The sequence below is a fragment of the Triticum aestivum genome, chromosome 7D (assembly GCF_018294505.1).
Source record: "Triticum aestivum cultivar Chinese Spring chromosome 7D, IWGSC CS RefSeq v2.1, whole genome shotgun sequence".
Classification (NCBI taxonomy): domain Eukaryota; kingdom Viridiplantae; phylum Streptophyta; class Magnoliopsida; order Poales; family Poaceae; genus Triticum; species Triticum aestivum.
In genome coordinates, this window is record NC_057814.1 from 306,765,839 (window position 1) to 306,773,510 (window position 7,672).

At 42.0% G+C, this 7,672-nt stretch overlaps 1 pseudogene; it reads right to left on the minus strand.

The window, feature by feature from the left end:
• Positions 1-285: 285 nt before the first annotated feature.
• Positions 286-3,639, minus strand: LOC123171079 (putative cytochrome c biosynthesis ccmC-like mitochondrial protein; annotated as a pseudogene).
• Between the last annotated feature and the right edge of the window lie 4,033 nt (positions 3,640-7,672).

Below are 7,672 nucleotides of genomic sequence, written 5' to 3' on the forward strand. Positions count from 1 at the left end.
TTCTTGCCTAGTGACTAAGTATTTTCACACTTGTTGTGTCTATAAAAGATTTTCTCATAAAACACTAACAGAAATGTTAGAGGGATTCACTTTCGATAAGAATCCAAAAGCAAGTTCCTTATACTACCTTCTTTCCCTCCTCTGTTTCTGTCTTTAAGAGGCAGTGCATCCGGCAGGAATCGAACCTACTTTTTGACCCATTTTGCCTTTCTGGGTTGCTGGGTGCTTTCACAATTCAGCCATGGATTCTTTAACGAGTGAACTAGGTTTTTATTTGAGAGTGAACTAGGTTTTTAGTGGTATTCCTTCTCGAGCTTCCATTTCTTCCTTGAAGGGAGATTCGGGAAAAGATGGAATAGGAAGACGTGTTTCCAGAACGAACAAGATACGGGTAGAGAAGGGGAAGTTAGCAAAGTTAGACAAGATTGGAATGGGCACAGGAACATGTATTGATGAACCAGATCAGCTAATGCTCCCAGGTTGATGCGATGTATTTCACTAGTTGACTGGAGACTTTATTATTGGTATATCGACCGGTCCAACACGGATTGAAATAGGAGCCGGTTCGATAGGAAGCTTTTGAAAATGCAGTGCACCCAGGTAAATAAGGAACAAGATAATACAGAAGTTAAACAAGCATCCCACACCCGAAAGGTACCCCACATAGGCCTTCCCCGAAACCACCCAGTCACTAACGTAAACAAAGTAGAAAAAGCACCAATTTCTGTACCGGTTCCGGAAGAGCGAAGAAAAAGGGGATGTTTTGTTAATGGGAACAAGGAACTGTTTACAGCTATCGCAATATAAATAACTATACTCATCCGAGCCACAGGAACATGTACATATGAAATACGAGAATTTCCACCTTGTTGAAGATCTGGTGGTGCTACCCAAAGACTTAAATGAATAGCCATCACTGTTAAGAATAACCGAGATCCAATGAGAATTTGCGCGTAGCTTTTTGTCTTTGACATAAAAAATAAGGTTGTAATAACGAAATTGAGATTTTATTTTCCTTGCCTGCAAGTGGAACAAGAAAGAATATATAGTTATTTTGATTCTATAAACAATCAAAGGATTTCGCATGCTTTCCATGGAATGACGGAATTCCCCTTTCTTAATTTTCGCTCCGCTCGTGTGTGGCACTCCTTGCTTGTGGAGCGGCATATCAGAAAAAGAATGATTGACTTTCTATACGGGCATGTCCCCTCTTACCCCTAACTAACAATTATGCTGCTCTCGCCTTTTTATAATCTTATCTTTCAAAAATGCACTACTAATTTTTACGGCCTCCTTAGTCACCCTATCCACTCTCGTCCTATTTTCGAGTTCCCTTTCAAGGGATGAAGATATTTCGATGATTTCTCCATCTGTAGGTGAAAACGCGTGGGTGAGTAGAGTCTGTGCTTTGCTTTTGGAGGCACCGGCAAGAAGCTTCTCGGCCACCCTACTCTGACTTGATTAGCTACTAGTAACTAGGATCGTTCAAACAGCCAGTAAGCAATGCGTAGTTCTTTCCTAGTTGAGTGGATCTGCGTAGCACATCCCAATCTTCTACCACAAGCTCTACCTAGACTTGTTGTGCTTGATTCACCCACGTAAATAGACAACTTGGATAATAAATGTCACCCCATAAAAGAGAAGTGAGTCCGCATGTCGGCAAATGATTTGGAATTGAAACTGGCTATAGAGGAAACCGAAGCCCTAACTCCCCATTCTTTCTATCTTACATCGCCATCTAGCCCTGGCAGTAGAGTCACTAGTTTCTAATCGCAATGGATTTATGTTTTCTTTGGCTTTTCCATTCGCTTCATTCAACCCTGATCTGGATAGATAGCTTGGCTTCTATTAGCTGAGAATGGTTTTGTCAAGGGAAGGTTTCGCTATACAACAACAATGAACTCATTTCTGATCAAATTGGACTGGATGAATCGGTAATCTTTCTCTATCTTGTGAGAGAGAGTCACTTGCTATATTGAGAGCGGACGAGTGACATGCATTAAGCGAAATCAGTTGTTGTGTTTTTTATCTTATTGGCGCGAGAAGACCCTTGATTGAGGAGACGTGTTTGGCTTGGATGATGCCGATATGCTCCTATTCACTTTTAGAGACCGCTCTGAGTTTGCCGGTTTTGCGGCAAGCCTTTCACCAAGAACATTTTAGCCATTAACGAAATGCCACTATTCCACAATGCTTTGATTTATATGTAGAAGCGGTAGTAGTGAAGAAAATGGAGGGAGAAGAAAGAAAGCGATGTGACACGAGAATAGATCACATCCCGCAGCCAGCCATGCCATTAGATAGATCCGCTCTGAGTCTTCTGTGGGATGAGATCCGCTTGGTCTTGTGATAGGGGCTTGAGGAGGAAGAAGAGGGGATTTCTGATAAAAAAGAATGAATCTCCTTATTTATAGGGAACATGACGTGTGACTTCCTCAAACAAAACGAATGTGGCTTTCGTGATAAGGGAATTCCTTCGTTCGGTACAATCAACATATTGAATCTAAGCTCGCTCGGCTTGGTGCTGAATGAACTCCTTCATTGATTCTGGGCTGCTCATAGGGGGACTCTGAAAGCAAGCACGGGAGATCAAAATGTGAGTCGAGTCCGATGGGTAAAAAGGGGAAGAAGGAAAGGGTGCTGATGTGAATTCATCTGGTTTGTACATCTATCTCATCCCTTGCTTGAAAACCTCAAAATTGACTTGCATCTTCCCTTATCACACTACACATTCTCTTCCTTATTCCATTTCACTGAGCTAAGCAACACTTTTTCATGTATTCACCCGAGATACTATAGAAATTGGTCATATTGATCTGTCATCTTGTTCTCGATAGGAACTTGCTGCTGTCTTGGTTGGTTTGAGAGCAGGCACTGTCTATATATCCAAAATCGGAGGAGAGTTTGGGTTTGGATCACAGACGATCGGAGATTTTGGATTGAGATGGATTGTTGTGCTTGAAGTTACGAGTCAGGTAATGCTAAGTTGAATCGGCTGATCCATTTCATCCTCTTTCGGCAAAGGAAGTTGGACTTTAGTTAGCTAAAAAAAGTACATGCGGCCTGTCTATGCCCTTTGAGTCTATAGCCGCCAAATCTAAAGATTCCTTAAGTTGTCGTACGGCTTCTTTTTCTTCTTTTTTCAATGATCGGTGACAATGAATGCTACGAATGTTCGCTTCCACTAATGTCGTATAAGAATTGTGAGGTGCACATAGCTTCTCGGAAAGAAGAAGAGTCATTGTCATTTCCTAGGCGATATGAATGCACATATTTACCCTCGCCTCGGGAAATACCACGAGTAGAGTCTGCAGAAGGTGTCGTTCAGGAGAGATGCTGGGCTCTAGATATGCGAGTGAGTTACCCGCCGTCGGTCATGACCTGGGTTCAAGAAGGAATCTATGTTCCTGGAAGCAAAGAAAGAACTCCGTTCCGACCTTATCTTTTTGCTCAAAGAACGAATCAAACCCCTTGTCGAAGCCCTTTATGATATATAACCATAGATCAAGTCAGATTTGGGGCGGCTGAACCCACTTAAGTTGAAGCCTTAGTAGATGTCGACGGAAAGGTGAGAAGAGCTGATCCAACCCACCAAGCAACGGTTAGTTGTGCGGTGTACATACAGGTTGGTTTCGCCATTAGCGATGAATTGGATTTATTAGTAAGGGAATGAATGAAGTGGACTGGAAAGAAGATGGATTTTGGGATAGAAAGAATTCCTCTTCTAGGTTCTGCTTCAAGTAGTAAGCAAAGGATCCTACCTGCTAATGGTTGAAGACCTTGGCGGCCTCTAGTTCTTCTATCAAGGTTTTTAGCCTAGCGCGAACGAATAAGCTTAAACAAATGGTTTCTTTGGCAACGGTTTTTTCTAGTTGATTTGTCCTTATATGTATATATTAATCGTAGTGTAGCTTAATAAACTGCTCATAGCTCTTATCATTCCTTTATCCATGCATAGACTGGGAATATATTAGCTCTTAGCTCTGGCACTTTCTTCTTCTTTATTGGCCATCGAATTCAATAGCCTATTTGAAGTTAACAAAGGTTTATTAGCTAGCTCTATGAAATACGTAAATCTTCTTGGCTATCTAGGCTATCTCTACAGGCTTTTTCAACCTATAAGCAGACCTTTGTATACACCCTTGTAACTGAACTAGCTATTCACAAAGAAAGGTCTATACCGTACATATACCAAGTACGCACCCCTTGTATACTTCTTTTTCCTTCTCCCGTGCTTCAAGTTCTGCCCCGGCTCACTCGTCTTTCCAACAATCTATGTGGGAAGCACTCGTTCAAAGTAAGTTGAGATTCAAAGCGTTCTCGTAAGCTAGTACGTCAATCAAAGTTATAACTCTATTTGTTAGTTTCAGGAAACTGGTACATATTTCAAATAATATATATATATATATTATTTGGTATTTACCAATTTTAGACTAAGCATAAATTCATTTGGAAAGACAAGGGAAATCCCCTGAAATAAAGGATTTTTACTACGTTACCCTCAAAAAGAAGACGAAGACAAACTAGCTAGGAGACAGAAAAAGGTAGAGACCAACCACTGAATCAAGGGAGTAAGGGCCAGGGGGATATGGGCCAAGAAAGGTCTGATGTATCGGTCAGCTATATCTAATCCTTCACTCAAAATCGCATCACACCCTTTGTAGGTTCAAGCCGAATTCAAGCATGATCACGTACTACAAACTCCAAATATCGTGGTCGGCGTACCTGGTCCTGAACTGCTTTTAATCTAGAATAAGTGGAATCTTCTCAGCACTCTCCTTCATCTTCTGTGGCCCCGTCGGTAGGTACGTGCCAACCCCAACAAATCGGGGTACGACAAAGGTTCCCGTAGAGTGCTTCGAAAGGTGCCATTCCGATGCTAGAGTGATAGCAGTTGTTGTAAGCAAACTCGGCTAATGTATCTCTATGCCTATTTAGTAGGCCTGTTCATTGATGCTCTTCGGGCCGATTCTATGGGATGTGTTCTGGTGTACAGTGGGTGATGCAAGGATATCGATTGAAGTTTGATTTTTTGTCCATGGAGTTGGGAGCATATGATGTAGTCCTAGGAGTAGACTGGATGAGGAAATTCCCTATTATTTCAATAAGGCTTTCCGTTGGTTGTAACTAATAACGTACCCGCTTGCTGCGGAATTCCTTTCACCTAACCAGGATTGCAGTAAAGATAAACAACATTGGGCCTGCCTGCTTGTTCAGCACCACCCATTCCCATGGGAATATATGGGTTTTTCGGTCCAGTGGGAGGATCATTTTCCTTTGAAGGTAATTTTCCCAACCAATAAGTATTGGGCTCCCAAGTAAACAAAGTGAAGGATCAAGTAACCAACATGTTGCAGAGCAGCCAAGTAAACCCAGAAATGACTCAAGTAATCCTAGGGCAGAGCAACATAATCCAATGGAGGGGCTACGTGATCCAACAAAAGAGCTACGTAAACAAGGAACACATCAACCTGCTAAGGATCCACTCCACCTGCCAAGTGGACCAATAACAAGAGATCGGGCCGAGAAATTCAATGAAGTAATCCATATGCTGATTCAGCAAGCCAAGCATTGGAGTTGGTATTCCAAGTTTCTTGAATAACCTAGCTGTCTGAAACTCACCAATGGGATTCTCTGTAATCCTCCGGTCTACATGGTGTAGGTAAAGGGCAAAAAAAGGTCGCTAATTAGTGGCACTGAAGTATGCAACCGGCTTGTAAACTTCTTCTTTTTATTTACCAATGTCGCTATCCGACTAATCATCCTTTGAGACCACGGAGAACATCAGAGAGAAAGATACGTCACCTAAAAAAAGTTGACACCCTGACTTATATGAGTCGGCTAGAAACTCAAGGCATGGCCTTTTGTGGGAGAATGCCGAGTCCTTCCCAAAATCGCCTGGATCAACGAAAGATCTGGATAATGCTAGATTGTGAAGGTCATGAAGTTTGAACAGCCTCACTTAACCCTGGTTCAGTAACGACAAAGGGGATAGCCTTGCTTTTGAACATTCATGTGCATATATTTTCATTAGATGTGCAATCGAAATCAGTAGGAGAGAAACTTTCATCCCTATATTTCCACTGAAATGGAATTAGCGATACCTTTGCTTTTAGTTTGAATTCATGAATCATGTTTCTAGTGGAGAGTAACTACTACGAAAGGTACAGAAAACGAGAAAGGCAAAGCACAGGAAAGAAGAATACATTCAATAATGTCATCCTTGTTTCGGGACCGGATTCAAAGGGCTCGGTTTCTGCTCCTCGGCAAAGTCAATGTCAATTCAATAGGAATCTGAATCCTAAAAGGCAAGACCCAAACCACCGGTTGATCAACAGTTCTTCTTTCACTTCCATCTCTTGATACCAGTTTTCTTGCTTTTCTTACCACTGTTGTAGTGAACCGCATCTCTAAGCACCGGGAGTCGTGAACCGCACACAAGGTCCTTCTTAAACTAGAAATAAATGAAATATTTCTTCTGGGTCACCCTGGCTTCTTTGTTCAGTAGTTAGTAGGGGAAGTTGCCTGGCTTGGTATCTCTCTTCCTTGTAGAAAACCAATCACAAATCGCTCCTTATTTTCACTCCAAAAAGCTGGAAAAAAGAGCATATCTCAGATAGCCTAACTTGTTTTTTTCCTAGAAAAGGCAACTACTATCCCTGCTGGATTTCCCAGAAATGGAATGTACCTAGGGAACCCTATTGATCAGATCAGAGCCTGAACCTAGTGATCTTTCTCCTATTGGCAAGCATTGATACATGTCTCCTAATGAATTGATCTTCTCATGGGCTCTGATTCACACAATCGGAAAGCCCTGGCGATGTGGGTCACCCTTTTCCTCTATACGCCTGTTCAGGAAAGGGGGCTTGCTATTCTCTGCAATTGAAGGTTGGGCCTACATATCTCTTATTTGTGTGGATAAACCATCCAACCTTTCTTCTTTCTTTCCATAAAAGCGTAGGTAGAATGCGTATAGTAATGGTAGAGCTGATGTATGGCTAAGCAGGGCTAATGGAGCTCTTGGAAAGAAGTCAATATCCAGCTTATCCCTAGTCTAGCACTCTGCTGTGAAGTCAGAAACCCATTAACAAGCAAGGCTATAGTGAACCTCTTCCTTAAGGGATTGTGGAATGCACACATCCCGGAATAAAGTTGGGTGATCCATTAAGCTAAGCAAGAGCTATGAACAACCTAGTGACGTGGTGGCAAGCATGGATACGAGGAAGGTGATAGATCAGATACGATTTCCTTCATAGGATACTCTTTTTCCTTTGGATTATGGAATGATAGGAAGGGCCTAATAGTAATGATTTAGTGTGATGTGAGGTGCCCCGCGCGTGAGACTTTCCGAGGTTAAGAAAATAATAACAGGGCGGCTTTTTTAGAGTCAGCTCTATAGCACTCTTTGAGTAAGTTCATTAACGAGGTAGTAGTTCTACACGAATGAAAACAGGCCTATCTTCTCTTTCGTGGGCGATGCACCAAATTCATGTATCTTTACCAATTAACCAATTTCTTGACGTTGGGGTGGATCCTAAAGAGATACCACTTCCTCATGAATTTATCTTGAATCGGGACCTTTTGGCTCAACTTTATCCTAGTTTTGCCGAAGGAGCAACCCCTTTTTTCACTTTAAATTGGTCCAAATACGCAGAATTTCTGACTTTTCGCG